We start from the raw sequence: 18,250 nt of genomic DNA, 5'->3' as shown, positions 1-18,250 counted from the left end.
CTATCCCTTCTTCAAAATAAAATCCCCCATGATATGCATTAACAAATGTTGCTCCAAAGGATTAGCAGTTACTTATTATCTTTGTATCTTTACCATACGCTCTGTGTAATTTCTCCAAAGGCTGGTTTAGGTTGCCACCACTGTGCTGAAAATGCTCACATAAATAACTAACAGCTTCCTAAACCATCCAATTTGGTGGATTTTTCCTCATTCTCCTTTGGAACTCTGCACAGCTTACCTTGAGAACAGCCTCTCGGATTCTTTGATAGTACAAATTCCTGGTCCTCTTCCTCCCTTTGAGATTATCCTGCCTGCTGTGCTACCTTCTCTTCCTCCTTCCATCTTTTAAATATGTCACATTTATGGGGATTCATGTTTTTATCTTTTGTTCACTGATGTATCACTGTAGCAGGGGTAACTGAATGAATGAATTCTTCAATATCCTAGCTGACTATTAGAAATCCTTAAAGCCATAGTGCTCACAACTACTGGGTTCTGTTAGCAAAAGAAAAACAAGGAAGAAGGAACTGTAATATTAAGCAATGCCCATGAACAGCCTGTTACATACATGATAAAAACTGATTTGTATGATTATTGCGATTACTCCTCAGCCAGGTCACAGCTGCTAAGTGCATAGGTGACCGTGACTACATTCTTTCCAACAAACCTCGCACTCTTAAGTTCAAATTGACAGGTCTATCTCCACACAGACACGGTAAGATGGTTTTGTTTAGTGCCCCTCCCAACTGACTTAACTTACAACACAGACAGGGCCCAGATGAGAGTCAATTAATTGATCTCAAATGAGTCAAAATAAAGATATTAATAGTGCCATAGCTATGAATGTACGTCACATTTTAATTGGTAAGAATTTTGATAGTTCTAAATATATTCCCGCTTCTATAACATTAAGGGACCAATGAAGGTGTTTTAGTTCATGTGTAGCCAAGTGTTAGGAGTTATTTTTCACTGAGAGACAACAAAATGATGGGAAGAGGGGTCATGAAAACATGCTGAGCAACTAAAATAGCCTTGAAACAGTACCCATGATAATACGGGTGATAGATTTATTCTTTGCGGTGGCAAGGCTCTTTTTGAGTTCCTGTATATAGGCGATTAAGCTTACCAAACATACCCAGTTATGGGTCTCTCCAGGAGCAGTGGAAGTGTTTTGGAGCTGCACTTGTTTCATCTGGAATACTTGCAGTTGAGGACATACACGGGCTGACAGTGTACAAACAAGGAAGCGTATCCGTCGCGCCCAAGCTTATGTGCTTGAAAACCACAGTGAGAAGAAGGGGATTTTTGAGCAACGAGAAAATTCTAAAACCTCACAGAGAAGATTCCCTGACCACAGGGCATCAATACCCATCATTTTTACAGGCAGTTTTGGCAAAGTGTCACACTGATTTATTTGAATTCACAAGGATCTGATGTAATATTTAAAAACAGATCTCTTCGCTGTGTAAACAGAGATTAAGAAAAATGTAAATCTCCCATCTAGGTTTATTTTTTAATAGAAATTTTAATTATACATGTATAAATCTAGAGTGCTCAATGCCTTAACCAGTTAAAATAATAAATGGGATTTGGCAGAACATTTGTTCTGATTACTAGATGTTTAATGATACTTGGAACATCAACGTGCATGTGGAATTACACTCTACTAAGACGAAGACAGAATAACTTGGAAAAGATCAGATCTCATTTTGACTTGATTCTTTTCTCCTGGAATATAGACAAACCACATTCTTCCTTGCCTCCCCCACCTTAGATTATACTATATTACTTTTGATTGCTATTCATCTCCATAATTTGTGCTTTTTGAAAGAATAATTGTTATAAGAATTACATATTTCAGGTTTTTTCTAGTAATTGGAAGGTATGAATTTAAATCTGACTTATTTCCTAACTGATTAAACATGGAATAAAATTTATGAAATATTTTCAGAATAAACATTTAACTATCCTATGCAAACTTTAAATGTCACTTCAATTTTAGTTTGACAGAGGGTTATAGATGGCTACGTTTTTTTCTCCTGGGCAATTTTTCCATTTTAAATGTTATAGCTACACATATTAATAATGTGAAAAGGCAGAGGCAGGGTTACCTTAAAACTCATACATCATTTTTTCCTAAGTCATTCAAAGGTTAATACCTAACCATAAAGGTTAATGATACAAGGTCAGCTGTGTAACATCCATATGAAACCACATGACTGCTGTAGTGTTTCATACCATTGACATGTTGCTGTTTCGTGGAATGTATTTGTCGGTTACAAGAGATGATGTGCTTGTTTGGTGCCATGCACCCTTTATGAAAAAATGAACTGGCTGAAGTATCCATGCCAGTTATGTACTCCAAATAATTACAAACTACTTCACACTCTAAATATTTAGATCACTAGGAATTTCAATGTTGGACCATCACCTTTCCCCCGACTGCACATCAGAGCAGAAGGCTTTCTGACTGCATGTCCTTGAACGTGACATTAATACAACAGATGAAACTGATCAGGAGGGTCGAGGTGTTTGAAAGAAAGAAAGTTTTGATTTTTATAAAGATTTACATGAAGATCATTCTTCTGGGTCGAAATTTACTTTGATAAAATACACCCCCTTCTCAACTGCAGTCGCCAAATATAAAAACAAATGCCTACTTTCTTCTGAATCACTCTTTTTTACATTTGTCTCATGTATTTTCCAGATTTTCACATCAGTGTAACACAGGTAAGAATAAAAACACAGAATTAAATCTGAACATTTACCTGTGAGGAAACACTTAACAGGCCAGTACTAAAACTTGGAGCTCATAAAGGGGGAAATGTGTCTTTCTGTCGTTGAGTATAATTCAGTTTCAAAAGATGGTTTTCTGGGTTTGCTACGCAAAATCCTCCAGCAACAGTCACAGCTTCTCAGTAATGGTGTTTAAAAGTTCTTTCCTTTGGGTAGTACCTCGTTGCAGGTTTAGGAGAAAAAAATGTTAAAAGGTATTCCTGACAGCTGGCAGCCTTTCTGTCTCTCCATTCTTTTTTTAAGGTAATTAGGTTGCTAATGAGCAGGGAGTGAGTGATGCTGTTGGACTCCAATGTTTGATTCGAGGTCACAATAGGACACAGTCAATCTGGACACTGACCCATAGCTCACAAGTCAGAAAAAAATCATCTGAGAATTAAAAAATAATCTACCAAGCTCCTATTTGTAAACCCTCAATACAATTCTTAACCTTGCAGAGATAAAGCATTGGGGAAGAGGAAGTATTTTACAACCTTTCAACCTTAAAAAACAATAAATTTGAAATTGAGTAAAGTATCTGAAAGAGGCGGCCTTATTTTCCTCCAACCGATTGGTACGTTCCTAACAGAAATGTGTTCGAGTTTGTGTTATCTGAAGATTCTGCTCTTAAATATGCTACTTTAAACCTCAGACAGCATACTCTCAGCACAACTCACCATTATGAGCTGAGGGATGGTTTTTCTGTCCATCACTTAGACTGTAGTCAGCACTGTATCTTTGGCAGAGCAATTTCCACATGGCATAAATGATGGGGCAATGGACTGGGAAGAGGCTCGACTTCCAGTCATGGTGCTTCTATCAGTTGCCTGCCTGCAAAGTCTTGAGCCCTCTTGTTACTAACTAGTAGTAACCAGACAGTGAGTCTCACAGGGTGGTCAACTTCCTTGGCTACAATAAACCCTGTTGCTGTTGTGACCACGTCACCTCGCTTTAATGTATTGAGAAAGAAAGGTTGAGAACCATTAAGCTAGATTCTAAGACCAATTCTTTTAGCCTTTAGCTCCTCATCTATAAAATGAAAGGTTTTCCAAAAGATCACAAATTCAAGTAAGTCTATGTTGCTTTCACTTAAGCTAATGCAAAAGTTCATGCTAATGTTGTCTAAATGCGCAACATCTGATAAATGCACATTCAAGACAGTCAGAAACAGTAAAAGTCAATCTCCCAGCAGAAAGTCATAAACTGTCAAAAATATCTTTTAAAAAACCTTCTGGGAACACAGTTTTTCCACTACAGTTTTCCTTTGTCTCTGAGTTTGAAAAATATTACCTGTGAAATCACTTTGGTTTACATCCAGTTTCCACTATAGGGGAAGAAGAAAGGAAGACCAACCAGTGATTAATTTATGGATGAATGCATTACTGTGATGGTAGATTCAACTGTTTGCTATTTAGTGAAGGTTTATGTCCGTTATGTACATGACACTGGAGATGGAAGGTAGGTGGAGGCACCTCTGCTTTCATAATTATAATATGAGAAAAAGTCTGCTAAGTGCCTAAGTCAACTCAACATTTCCAAGGAGGAAGCCTTAGGGAATTAGAGATGGTTTCATGTATAATGAGGAACCCTTGCAGGGCACAAAGAATTGGCAAAGGTAAAATGACGGATTGTGAGAAATCCCAGTGAAAGAAAAAGGCATGCTGATGGGAAAGTGTAGGGAAACAGTGGAAGAGAAAACCATAATAATAATTCCCCACCCTTTGTAGTCAAGTGCATTTTAGCCCCCACACCTGCCCCCCACCATAAAAACAAAGAAAGCCAAGATAAATTGGAGGGTCTTAAATACCATGCTAAAGACTTTGAACTTAACTTGATAGGCAGTATCTGAGCCAACAGAGGTGTTTTAAGAGAGAACGGCAATAACCTAAATAATTGATAAGGTGGGTTGGATACACGCAAGCTATGCTAAAGGCCTATGTTAGAATGATGGAACCAGGATGCTAAGGAATGAGTATACATGAAACCACAGAGCCCAGATTAACATAATTTGGTAAACAACTAGATGTGAAGCAGAGGGTGCAGGAGTTGTCAAGGATGCATCTGAGGTTTCTGGCCGAGACTTTCAGTTTTAGGAGAACCATGACACTTTACATATACAGGGTAGCTAAGAAGGCAGATTACTTTTTGTCATGTTTACAGTGGGAGGGGAAGAGAAGAGGGATTCAGAAGGAGACAAGTAGATGAACTTAAAGATCCCTTTCTACGTTGGGCTTATAAAAATTTTTGGATGCTCTGGCTTTGGGAATTTTAAGTTTGAGATACTAAAAATATTTCCCAGTGTAGCTTTCCGCAAAAACTTATCTGGAACTCAGGAAGAAGTCTAAATTCAAATAAATAGGTCTGAAAAGCACAGAGATAAACTGTGGCAATAGAGGAAATCTCCAAGAGACAAAATATAAAAGGTCAGGTGACTAACCAGCCACAATTTGGTGTGCTGCAGAGGCAAGGCTGGGAGGGCAGCAAAGAAGATGGAGAAGAACACTCCGAGGAAGAAGAAAAAAAAAACTGCAGAATTCACTGTCTCAAATGTTGAGGGAAGAGATCGAGGATGTCAACACTGACTCTCCAGGATCAGAGCAAACGAAGAAAGATAGGAGACCAGTAGCACAGGACAATTACTTCATCTGTTTCAGTAGAGTTGTAACGGAATTCAACTGGTAGGATAATTTGCTACATGTCATTAATGTTTAAGAATTTTGCCAGTGAGAGAAGGAATGGAAGCTCAAAGCAACAGTATGGTCCAGAGAAACGATTTTAATGTAAAGGATAGCTGAATTTATAACTAGAAATGGGGGAAGGCACCTGCTAAAAGAGAACTGTATTAGTCTGACCTCATGCTGCTGTAAAGAACTGCCCCAGACTGGGTAATTATAAGGAAAGAGGTTTAATTGACTTACAGTTACACATGGCTGTGGAGGCCTCAGGAAACTTACAATCATGGTGAAAGGGGAAGCAAACATGTCCTTCTTCACATGGTCGCAGGAAGGAGAAGAATGAGGGCCAAACAAAGGGAGAAGCCCCTTACAAAACCATCAGATCTTGTGATAACTTACTCACTCTCATGAGAATAGCATGGGGGTAACCACTTCCATGAGTTAATTACTTCCCACCAGGTTCCTCCCATGACACACGGGGATTATGGGAACTGCAATTCAAGATGAGATTTGGGTGGGGACACAGCCAAACCATATCAGGAACCAAATGAGAAAAGTGCAGAAGCAGCAGTAGAGGATGGTATCAAAGAGAACAGATGAAGAAACACCAGGCACCTTTGTTTCTTTTCCTATGTATGAGGCCAAACCTAACAATCAAGCAAAGAAATAAAGGCATTTATAACCCATAGACAAAGGCCCTCATTCTTTATTTTCTGTTGGTCTCAAAGAAATGCCACCTCTTTCTTCCCAGAGCTAAGGCAACTTCCTGGGTCCCTGATTTCGCTGTCTTCCTCATTCTCAGGAACACTTTCTCATCAACTTACTCCTTCTGGCCAGCTCCCTGCTTTACCTATTTAGGTCTCTTGTTGGAAATGCTGGACTGCTCAGGCTGTTTCCTGCACCATCTACATCTACTGCATATTGATCCTTATATGCTGCATAGTAACTTGACAAATATTACCCTATATGATCTAAACAACACTGTGGTGAAGGCAGGATCCCCAATTTCTGGACCATCAAAAATCACAATCTAAGGAGCATCAGGCTACGACTTAAAACTGAGTCTTCTGACGCTGCAGCCTCGTGTTCTTTCTCCTCCGCAGGGCTGTCTCTTGATGCTGGTCAAGATGCAGGCAGTAGACTGTTTCTATCTAAACATTACAAATGACTTGGCTTGCTGTCAGAGACCTAACTTTAAATGGCTAAAATCGCTTGATAAATGGTGTGAAAATTTTATGGTCCTTCCGTCAGACACCATAATTTATTATCACATAATGCACAGTTAGAAGAACCAAAAGAAACCATCCCACAAGGGCAAACAATGTGGAGGCAGTGGCCCTTTGACACTCAAAGGCCACAGGCATTATATGGATCCAATAAGAAAGCTGCTTCTACGAGCAAGAGAACAACCTCTTGATCTTGCAAAATGTTTTTGGACACCTAAAGGCTCTTTTATTACTGTGGCTGATTAAAATGAAAAGTTTAAACGACTAAAATGTTCTTTTTGATGAGTTTTTACCATGAACTATAGACCTTGTAGTCCAGTGGGATTCAAGCCCTTTGATCCTGGGTACTCACATAAATTCAGAGTCATAAAACAACATTGGATTTGATTTTACTAGTGTAGCTGATGTTGCCAGATTTGTAATGCAATCTTGTTTTCTCCCCTCCTTGTTTTTGAGCCCATCCACCATTGTTTTATAGCAAAAGGAAAGGAGTTTCCATTTGTTTTTGGCAATCGAGTTTCAAGACTGAGCCACTTTTCTAGAACGTTGGAATTTTACAGAAAAATAATGGTACTGTATGGTATCCTTCAAAACGGGAATCAATGTTAGTTTTGCATGCTGAAAATAACGCACCAAAAAGAAAACCCTCTTCCTCATTATCATAATCACAGATTTTCATTACTTAAGATGGTTAGAGGATGATGTAGTTGAGAACAATAGTATAACTATGAAGTAGAAAAACTGGTGTGATTTAGTGTTTATAAATTTCCCTCAGGACTAACTGAAAATAAGTGAAAAATATCAAAAGAGGCCCAAGTTATTAATGAGTGGCAGATCATAGATCATGTCTTAGTTTACAAACTTCAGAAAAAGGACTGGTATCTGTGGGAGAAAGAACGAACATGTTCAATAAGACATATGTTTAACAAAAAGACATGCAGTAAATATAACTTAGATGTTTAATTCACTTTCTTCTAACATCCTAATCATTTTCCTGTGTATATGTGCAATATCATATTCCTGTAACTCCTAATATAAGACATGAAATTTTTACTAGAAAGGGTCTATGAGGGAATAAGAAGACAATTTTATAAAACCTATGCTACAAAGACCAAAACAATCAACACTGGGTCACAAACATCGTTCATTTCTATGGAGTAAAAGATCAGTTTGGGCTCAGTTACAGAGATCAGTGTATATTTAGCCTATTCACCAGACCAAGGAATACTAATTTAACAGTTTTCACTGACTTTATTTTTCATGGATTGCCTGAAAGATCAAATATTCCTCGCCAAGACTGTTCTGTAAGTGTTCTTCACAATTCTAATCTGAAAAGAGTCACCATGTAAGGGATGCTTCATTCTCCTAGGGACAATGCCTTGTGACATTTTCAGCTGCAGTCTCTTCACACCTGCTGAGAGGCCCCAGTGAACATTTCAGAATATGACTTATCCAGAGAAATATCATTCCAATACACATTCACTTCCTTGCCATTTGTTATGAATATATTACAGTAAACCATAGAAAATTGCTGTTTTATAAGTCAAATAGGTCAAATATCAGCAATTTAATTTAGCTCAACTTACAAACTTCATTTAGCAAATTCGAAAATTATCATTGTTCTATGTTTTCTCAGTTAATCCTTTAATTATGTTCAAAGGATCTATTTGCCACAGATAAGGGTCATGCCATATATAGTATTAACACAAAACAAACAGAACTGTGTTATACAGACACCTACTGCAGCTTTCAAAGACAGTACAAGAAACTGCCCCTTGTCTAGAGACAAGTAATTGTTCTGGTGGTGTGTGTATTAAATTAAGTGTATCCAGTTAACAAGAAAGAGCTTTCTCACTTCATGCTCAAAAGGGTAGCGTGTTGTCAGCACCTTCTTCCTCCCTATTAATTCATTCAAGAATTATTTATTGTACATTTACCATGTTCCAGAGGGAGAATCAAGCTGTGAACATTCATAGACAAGCAACAATGACAGTTTTCATGGCTCCAGTTTTAGCAGAAGCAACCATCAACACCAGTAGAAAGTCAATGCTTGTTGTCAGAGGGTGTAAATTCTCTCTTGACACAACCTGAGTCAGAGAAACTATCATCTCTGACTTGGACAGCTACGATCCTCTCTGCCTCCTCAACTCATCCTCTACAACAGCAGCCGGAGTGGAGCGGGGGGCTTTTGGAAATGAAAATCTGTTCATGTCACATATTCCTCTGCTCAGAATTACTCAGTAGATTCTAACTGTTCTGAAGATGAAATTGGGAAACCTTAAACAGATGTACAAGGCCCTTCCAGAATCTTGTCTCTTGCCTTTCCCCACTGCACTGTTTTCAACCCATGGGCCATCATCAATCAGTGAGATAGCGTATTAACAAATCAATCTGTGCTTTAACCCGAGCATTTTTAATGAGAATTGAATATATCAGAGTATGTTATGTGTAATAAATTCTGTTTAATAGAGCTCATTCCTCTCTCTCTCTCACACACATGCACACATGTAAACTGGGTCTCGATATAAAACACATTTCTTATTCTGGGTTGCAATATAAAAAGGCTGAAAAAATCCTACTCCAGAGCTTCACTTCCCACCTCTCCCCTGTTTTTCCTGTACTGCGCTTTGGTCACACAAGGCTTCCCTGCAGTTCTCCAAACAAGTCAAGCTCCTCTTCACTCTTCAAACCTCTGCTAAAAGGTCAGTTCCTAAGAGTATCCTCGTCTGGACCCACACATCTAAATTAGACCCCATGAGAGCAGCTCCACAGCACTCATCATATTATATTTATTGGCTGATTATTTTATCAATACCTGTTTCTCTGAATGGACTGGAAGCTCCAAGAGAGTGCGACCTGTATCTGTCCTGCTCCCTCGAGCACCTAAAGCAGTGCCTGGCATCCAAGAGGCACTTCATCAATACATATTGAACGAACAAGAGATAGATCTCTATTTCCTTTTGATGATTCCATTCTTAGATGAAACAGATGATCAATTTCATAAGGCACTATTTTTAGGTGGTCCTTTGTCATTTGTTATATAGAATATACCTATATATTTACAGCCATAAACATAGCATGTACTGTGTCGCTGTAAGTAGATTAAGCATTGCCTGTGAGTATGGACTTATGTTTAATGTACACTTATGTTTCTGTACACTTTGCTGTGCAAGTTTTCGTGTAAAATAAACTAACAATGAGTTTTCATGTGTTTAAAGCAAAAGCTCTTAGCATAAAACTGGAATGTGCTTCAATCATCAAAAGAAAATATCTGAAACTTTAAGAGAAAAGGGTCAAGCTGACCTCCAGTGGTGAGACTGGGGAATGGCTCCTAAAGTAACCGTAAAAAACTCAGATAACCTATCACACAGAAGCATATATATATATACACACACATATATATATGCAAAACACATTTCTCAATTAATACTTTAAATTATGTTTATTATACCAATTTACAGGAGATACAGATCATGCCATATATTGTATCAAAACAAAATAAGCAGAAGTGTTATTCATAGACACCTATAACAGCTTTCCGAGATAGTGTATGAAATCACCACTATCAGAAAATCTAAGTCTTGACAAGAATCTTAGTTGAGATCTGAGATCTAACATCAGCAAATTCCATATAAAGTTGATAATTTTTAAATGCTAACCCTCAAAAAGTCTCTCCTCCATTAGTCTCTGAGTGAGGTTAGGTCCTCAGTGTAAGCTGAGTGTTGTCATTTAGCCTTTACGGTATAAATTCTGTTTTCCCAACTAAATAGTAAATCTTTTGAGTACAGAACCTATATGAGGATTAAATAAAATAATCCACAGTAAATGCTAAGTGTTGTGTCTGGCGTATAGCAATATGCAACAAATGTTATCTGTTATTATCATCATCATTACCATCATTACTAAATGATATTTTATCTCTAGCACATCTCTTGTTTTTGACACGTGCTCAATTGGTGTTGACCGATCATAAGAGAGAGAAACTGTAAGAAGCCAAGTTATGTACATGAAATTAAAGTTTAGAAAATTTGTCTTTACAGCAAAAACAATTTTAACATGCAATATCTCACTTAAAGAACCGTTCCCCAGATCTGTGTTTTAACTCTTAGGCTGCTTATACATATTCAGATGTTTTCTTCATAAAACCATGACAACAGTAATATTTCTTAAGAAGAGGCAATAATGGAAATGAGCACATCATACTTTTAGAACATATTAAAAGCAATGCTCATCGGAGCATTATCTATAACAGTAAATACGGAATGTTTCTCTTTTACCTTGGCACATAGCTTGTATTGAACTAACTTTACCATCAAAAAATATACTTTGACAGCCACAGACTTACAGGAAACTAAACACGCTGCTCCTCAAAATAAATACAATAGTTATAATAGATTGGTCATCTACCACACGCCATTGTGACCCAGTCCCACCCTAAGCTATCCCAACAGTTGTAATCAGTCAAAACGACCAAGTTACAACCTTGTCACACCCACTTTAAAGGTGAGAAGCTGAAGTTCAAAGAGGTTTAAATAATTTCTTCAAGACCACACATCTAGTAGACAGCAGAAACAGGATTCAAACTCGGGGAGGATTACACACCTGTTTTTCTATCCCACTATCCTGCCTAGGGTTACACTGCATTTTCTTTAATGAATGGTCACTTGATTTCATTATATGAGTTTATGCTTCAGCATGTTCTGCTCCTAAGCGCTATCACTCCTAAGGGCAAATATCCACCCAAAGATAGATCAGAGGCAAAGGTCAATCCAGCATCAAAGTCACATCAGGAATATTCTCACCAGGCAAGGACCTTTAAGATCTTCCAGAGGCATTTCAGTATACAGGGTAAGAGAGCCACCTCATAAAAGTGTAATAGCTCATTCACTCCTTATATATAAAGACTGGCACACAGTAAATGCTCAATAAGCACCAAATATTATTATTGTTATTCCTCCAGGACACAGAGCAAGCTACAACAAACTGCAGTGAAATGGTCAAAGCATACGTAATGTTATGTGGATACACACACACACACACACACTAAATTCACACTATGAATTCCAAAGCCTATGATGCTGGACTTGTTAGAAGCAGCAACTAGTACCATTTATCACACATGAACACACCATACAAGGAGATGGCAGTATAGAGAACACAGCTGAATCACCCCATAGGCCTGTTAAGGAATCCATAGCGTTGGGTATCAGGGACTATACTGAAGAAGACAGAGTTTAAAGAACAGCTGAGCCCTGATGTTCAAATTACAAAAATCGTAACGAAGAAGTAAGGAGCTGGCAAGCTGCATAGAAGTTTCGCCACAGTATTTTCTCATCCAATTTACAATCTTGGAAATTAACTTCTATGAAATTCAGGTTTCAAATCTCTAACATAAATACAGGCAAATATCAAGATTACGGTGACAAGTATTAGAGGTACTTCCTCAAACTGGGCTCAGGACAAGCTATGAGAAATAAAGCTGGAAAGAGAAATTTCCCAACTGGTCCTTTCTTCTGTACCTCAGTAGGGAGAACAGAACAGTGAAATAAAAGGACTTATTTCTGAAACCAGTGAAATAAAAGAACTCTATTGCTTATTTCTCTCTTTCCCAACACTACAGAAATATCACCGTCTTTTTAAAAAATTTTTTTATCATGTAGGGAGCTTGTACAGGGTAGGAATAAAGGATGATCTGCAGAGGTCTTTGACACAGGATGAGAGAAAAAATTAAAAGTTAAAAAACCATTATACTAGACAGTGAACACATATCAAAATTAGAAATCAGGCAGACCTGGTTAATAAATCTAGCCATCCTATTGACCAGCTGTGAAGGCTCAGGATGGCACTTGACTCGGCCAGGTCTCAGGTAGTTGGAAATTATCTATGTGAAGCACTGAGCATGGTGCCTGGCCCGGAGCTGGTACTTCCTATTCAGTAGCTAGGATTATAAACATCTCCAATTAAGTCAAAAAGCCTGAGGGTGCACAGCATTTAATCTCTCATGTCAACAAAATTTCTTACCATGCCTTCCCGAAAATGTTCTAGAACACAGACCATACCCAGTTTTTTACATTAAGAACTCATCTTTCACTTACACCTCCAAAGCTGCTGCCCTTTCAATTCCATCAATAGCCCTTTCAGGAAAGGACAGAAGAGAGGAAGAAAGGGAAGGGGGAAGGAAGGAAGGAAAAGGGAAAAGAAAAGAAACAGAAATGTAAATGTCCATAAATATCTAAAAGCTCAAGGAATTTTGCTTTGCGTCCATATGTTCACGAAAAACATGAATGTTACTCAGCCTGTTTACCCTCTATACCAGAAGTCAAAATCTCAGATGTCTACAGGCTCCAGGTAATCAACATAAGTAGAGAAGCCTGGCTATAAGACAATAGTAAGTGTGGGGCAGTATTTTGGCAACTAAAGCACACATGCTTTATTCGAAAATTATCCAAAGGTAACTTTTTAAATGTTACTGTGCTCAATGAATAAACGTCTCTGGGCTGTATTTTATGGTATCACAAATCTAAGAATTCTGCAGCTTTCCTAATGCTATCCCCCAAATAGCCTTCTACCTAAATACTGCGAGTCATGAAAACATTTCTAGCAATGTCCGGTCAGATCAATTGACAACTATCAATTAAATTTCAACTAGTTACCTAGCACCGATCTAGGTAACATGGGAAAAGAAGATCTCCTAGACTTTTGGATTGAGTTGGGATAGATGCATGGGCCCACTCTTTTCCCTGGCCAGAAATGATAGAACTTTGGAGCTAGAAGGAAACTTACACCAGCTAGTCCAATGCTTTTACTTTATAGCTGAAGAACCTAATATTTAAGAGTGATGTGTTATTGTCTAGAATTTACAGAATTACTGAGTGAGGCAGGACAAGTCTGGAGAGAAGGAAGCATTCCCAGTGGTGCTCTACCATGCTTTCTCCTGTTTCATGAAGCATCAAAAGAAACGGCCAACATGCATAAAGTCACCGGTTCCAGCAGCAGCCTGTCACCTAAAGTCAAAAAACTTTTGCAATAAAAAGAAAACTGTCTTGGTCCACCTGTATTGACTCATGTTCAGAGGTTAAGACTCAGCAGAAATGATTGAGGGCTGATGGTGCACAATATTTACTCAGAAGCTGAGTAACATTTATGTTTTTCATGAATATATGGATACAAAGCAAAACCATCATTGGCCCCCATGATACAAATGAGCAATGAACAGATTCTTCATTTTACAACAGCCTCCTTCTATATCTCAATTGTCTGAGGGCAAGACAGTATCTTGAAGGCTGAGACAAAGGGCTCCTTTTCCATGAAAATTCAAGTCCAAATGTACCTACTGGATTCTGGGTAGCCAGTCGCCCAAGAGGAATCTCAACACTAGCAAATCAGCAAATCTAGTAACCTCACAACACTTTATAGTCACACTGAAATGATGAATTAATATATTTCTCAATATTATTTATTTTTTCCTTTTTGGCATCTCAGTAATGAATTATACTAATATCAGCACTTGGGGGAATACCATAAGGGTTTTATGAAATCATCATATTTTATACTTGTGAAAGTTTTGTTTATTGGCCTACAAATTATTCCCTTTCCCTCACAGTATTATCTGGGAATTAAGAGATTTAAATGTATTGTGTTGATAACGAAGAATATAAAAAAATGGAACAGGCTTGGGATTTATGTCTTTATAAACTTAGTTGTATCAGCTCAAATAGAGTCTGCACTCAATTCTGTTTCAACAGCAATGTGTAAACTATTAGAAATGGATCAGTGGAATGTGATGGAGACAGTAAAATAAGGAAGTCTACAAGTCTCTCTTAATGGAGGCCAGCATACCATTTGGTTCTCTTGGGGACAAAAAGGTACAATGTAAGTTAATTTTCAGTTTGGCATTGATCCCTGGATCATTTTGCAGTGGGAGGAACCACACTAGAAATGTGATTGCATTGCACAATGAGCAAGGGCCTGCCAGAGGCCATCGCTCAGTGAAGTTTCCCCTCAATTAGGAAATATGCATGTGATAAATGGGGTAAATGAAAAAGGTTCCCGTAAAGGAAATGTCACTGTTGGCTGGTTCTTTGTCTTGCATTCCACACAACCCAAAGAACATTAGTTAAAAACAGATACAACAATCTGTCGTTTCCAAGTCCTCTACTTTCAAACTGCTGAAGGTGTGGGTCAAAAACAATATTCTTAAGTTACCCAGCTGCTTACAAGCCAGATAAAGGGCATGTATTTTTCTTTCTTCCCCTTTCAAAATTGAAGAAGTAGAGATCCAAAGAAGTCCTACTAATCCCATGCTCAGGCTTCCCTTTTGTCATCAAGATTTGGGCCTCCTACAGAGTTTCACTTACCTTTCTAGAGCTGCATCCCTTCACTGAGTGGCACATCTGAAAAGACACTGGAAGATCAGAGGGCTACATTCAGAGTGTAACTGAAAACCTGAACACATTGCTCCACAGAAGCAACTAGATGGACTAGAGACCTGCTGACTAGGAAGGAGAACTTCTACAAGTAACTGAAAGGTTAAAAATGGGAGGACGTATAAACAGTAGGAATTTAGTGCTGGGCACAGTGGCTGACACTTATAATCTAAACATTTTGAGAGAGAGGCTGAGGTGGGTGGATGGCTCGTACCCAAGAGTTAGAGACCAGCCTGGGCAACATGGCGAAACTCCATCTCTACAAAAACAAAATAAAATCATAAATAATAAATAAAGGATGTAACCCGAACTCAGGATTATACACTGAGAAAATAAGATTATATTAATCAATTAGGATAGTATCCCAAACAATGGGTTCTTGGAGAAAAAGAATTATGTTGGAAATAAGCTATACAGTATTCTCTTTATAGTTCTTCCCTGTACATGGTAAAGCTCAAACATGGCAATAGATATTTCTCAAATATATTTGACCATGACAAGTTTTTGTCAAGAGGCATTTCAAAGTATCACTGTTCAGTGGATTCTGTTTTGGGAAACCTGGTTTAGAACACCCTGATATACAGCACACAGGCACAAGAACAGCAGGAAGATCACACGCAAGTCACCCTTAAAGAATGAATCCATGGCCGGGTACGGTGACTCACACCTGTAATCCCAGCACTCTGGGAGGCCAAGGCGGGCGGATCACTTGTGGTCAGGAGTTCAAGATCAGCCTGGCTAACATGCTGAAACCCTGTCTCTACTAGAAATACAAAAATTAGCTGGGTGTGGTGGCGCACACTTGTAATTCCAGCTACTCAAGAGGCTGAGGCAGGAGAATCGCTTAAACCTGGGAGGCGGAGGTTGCAGTGAGCCGAGATCGCAGCATTTTACTCTAGCCTGGGCAACAAGAGTTAGACTCTGTCTCAAAAAGAAAAAAAAAAAAAAGTGTAGCAACTTACATTTATCTTCCCCTTATAGTTTAAAAGCAAAGATGTATTGATTATTTAAATGAATTGATTTCTGGTGCATATGTTTATACACCTTTACTTAAACTAAGTACTTGGATGATTTTGCCATTCAGCGGGAGAGTGGCTGCAGGTCAGACATTTCCCCTGACTTCACTGTTTTACGTCATTTATAATATCCACAACAAAATTCTTCAGTTTTGTCCAAGTGCATCCTTCATTTAGCAAACTCTGCCTTGAGAGTTTATGGTCACTTCATGATATTTGACTTCACCTGCTTCATTTTCCAATTTGGGATAATTCTGCTAACTTTATTTTTGAAAAGGCAGCACCTTACCTTTACATGGTATCACTCGAGAAACTTTTGTTAAGTGGTAGCCATTGCACAGCAAGTTAATGACAGCTAGGTAGAAACATAGTTTAGGTATGTCCTACTAAGGCATATGATAAAACGGACTCTCCCAGTAACAGTACTAATAGTTACTTCTTTGAGACTGCTTAGGAGCAAGGATTTGAAAATCCTTATCACTATTTGGCAGATCATTTCTCTGTGCAATTGATCTTTTCCCTTATCAAAGTCCAAGATAATATTTTATGCATGATACATGATGACAATGAGAAAGAACAGGGGTTTTGAAGTTAGGACTTAATTCAACTCCTTGCACTGTGACTTTGAGAAATTAATCAGCTTCTTGGGCACTTAGTTTTCTCAGTTTTAGCAACCGAACAATAATAGCAATAATATTGATTGTGATGATACCACACCCTTCCTGGGTGGTTCAATACGATATACACCCTGTGGTACCAGTTACATAGCACATATTCAAGCCAATATTATTTCTTGTTCCTTCTTCCCTTTGCAAGTCTCCTTATAATTAGGCAACTTGAGTTTAGAGTGGTCTTTGTGCTTTTTTTTTTTTTTTGATTGAGGACATCTTTGGGACATTGGACTCATTCTTCTTTTTTTTCTTTCTTTTTTTTTTTTTTGATACAAAGTCTCACTCTGTCACCCACGCAGCCCACTACACCTTTTGAAAAGCCAGTAGCAGGACCAGTCTTGTGCCCTTTGCATTCTGCATCATGCAACAAATGCTGGCTGCAGAGCACACACGAAATAAAAAACCCTGAGCTCTCCCACTTAGTAGCCATGGAACTACAGGGTAAAATAATCAACTGTCCGATCCAAATATGTTAGGTGGTAGGGCTTGCATTTTGCTGGTGGGGGAAACTGAACAATTAAGTGACTTCCCTTCAAATGTATGGTTAAAACAAAATAGAAAGTTCTCTGCTTATTTAGGTTATCTGCTTATTGAATCATACTGTTTTCTTTAAATTCTATGAAAACATTCCCAAAAGACTAAATGTGATACTTATCAATTCTTGTATATGGTGACAGAATGAGTCACTTTTCTTTTGTACTTTAAAAGCCTGAAACCCTTCTTATTCTAGAAAGGCATGTTGAAGAAGTCTGGAAACATATCTGACTTCTCCATAACTTGTACATGGAGAAAGAAAATTGAACGGACGATGATAGCTGCCGATGGAAATCACATGGAAAGCACCAACACAGCAGTTTTCCCCCTCACTATCTTCCACTAGGTCTGTGACAAAAGACGAGACCGCTACTTAGTGAAACAAAACAGGCAGGGGTGATATTCAGTGACGACTCACAAGTACAGCTAGGCTGGTTTTTGTCTGTTAGTTTTGCGAATGGCATCTATTCTGATTGTGTTGATGCCAAACCAGTTGTCTCATTTTATTTTCAGTATCAACCAGAGTACAGGGGTAATTAACCAGGCAGGTAAAATGGCCCAGAGAGCACCCTGGCAAATGAGAGGTCACGCATCCAGGTGGAAGTGAATGCCTGCAACGTAGCCCCAGCAGGTTGAAGTCATACAAGAAAATTAGTCCTTTGTTGCCAGCTTCTCCAATTTTTAAAGAAGCAGCTAGAAATGCAGGTTTTATATAAAAATCTCCATATTTTAAAATATTTATTCCTAGTTCAATCTTTAAAATGCTGTGTCTGCCAAATGAAACACTTCTGCCGGTCAGATCAGAGAAGAGAGCTGCTGGTTTCCTTCTGAGGGTTGTCCATCTGTGACTGCCAGAATAGTTTAAAACTACAGCTAAGTGTATAAAATGGATATACCACCCACATGGCAACAGTGAGCCATGGTGGC

The 18,250-nt window shown here is 38.4% G+C and overlaps 1 protein-coding gene across 8 annotated transcripts in view; it reads right to left on the bottom strand.

Annotated features, from left to right (window-relative positions):
• Positions 1-18,250, bottom strand: part of FMN1 (formin 1) — a 419,748-nt gene that overhangs the window by 217,277 nt on the left and 184,221 nt on the right. The window lies entirely within an intron of this gene.

Source organism: Papio anubis, chromosome 7, assembly GCF_008728515.1.
Source record: "Papio anubis isolate 15944 chromosome 7, Panubis1.0, whole genome shotgun sequence".
Classification (NCBI taxonomy): Eukaryota; Metazoa; Chordata; class Mammalia; order Primates; family Cercopithecidae; genus Papio; species Papio anubis.
Note: the sequence above shows the minus strand (reverse complement) of the source record. Positions and strands in the feature narration are given on the sequence as shown.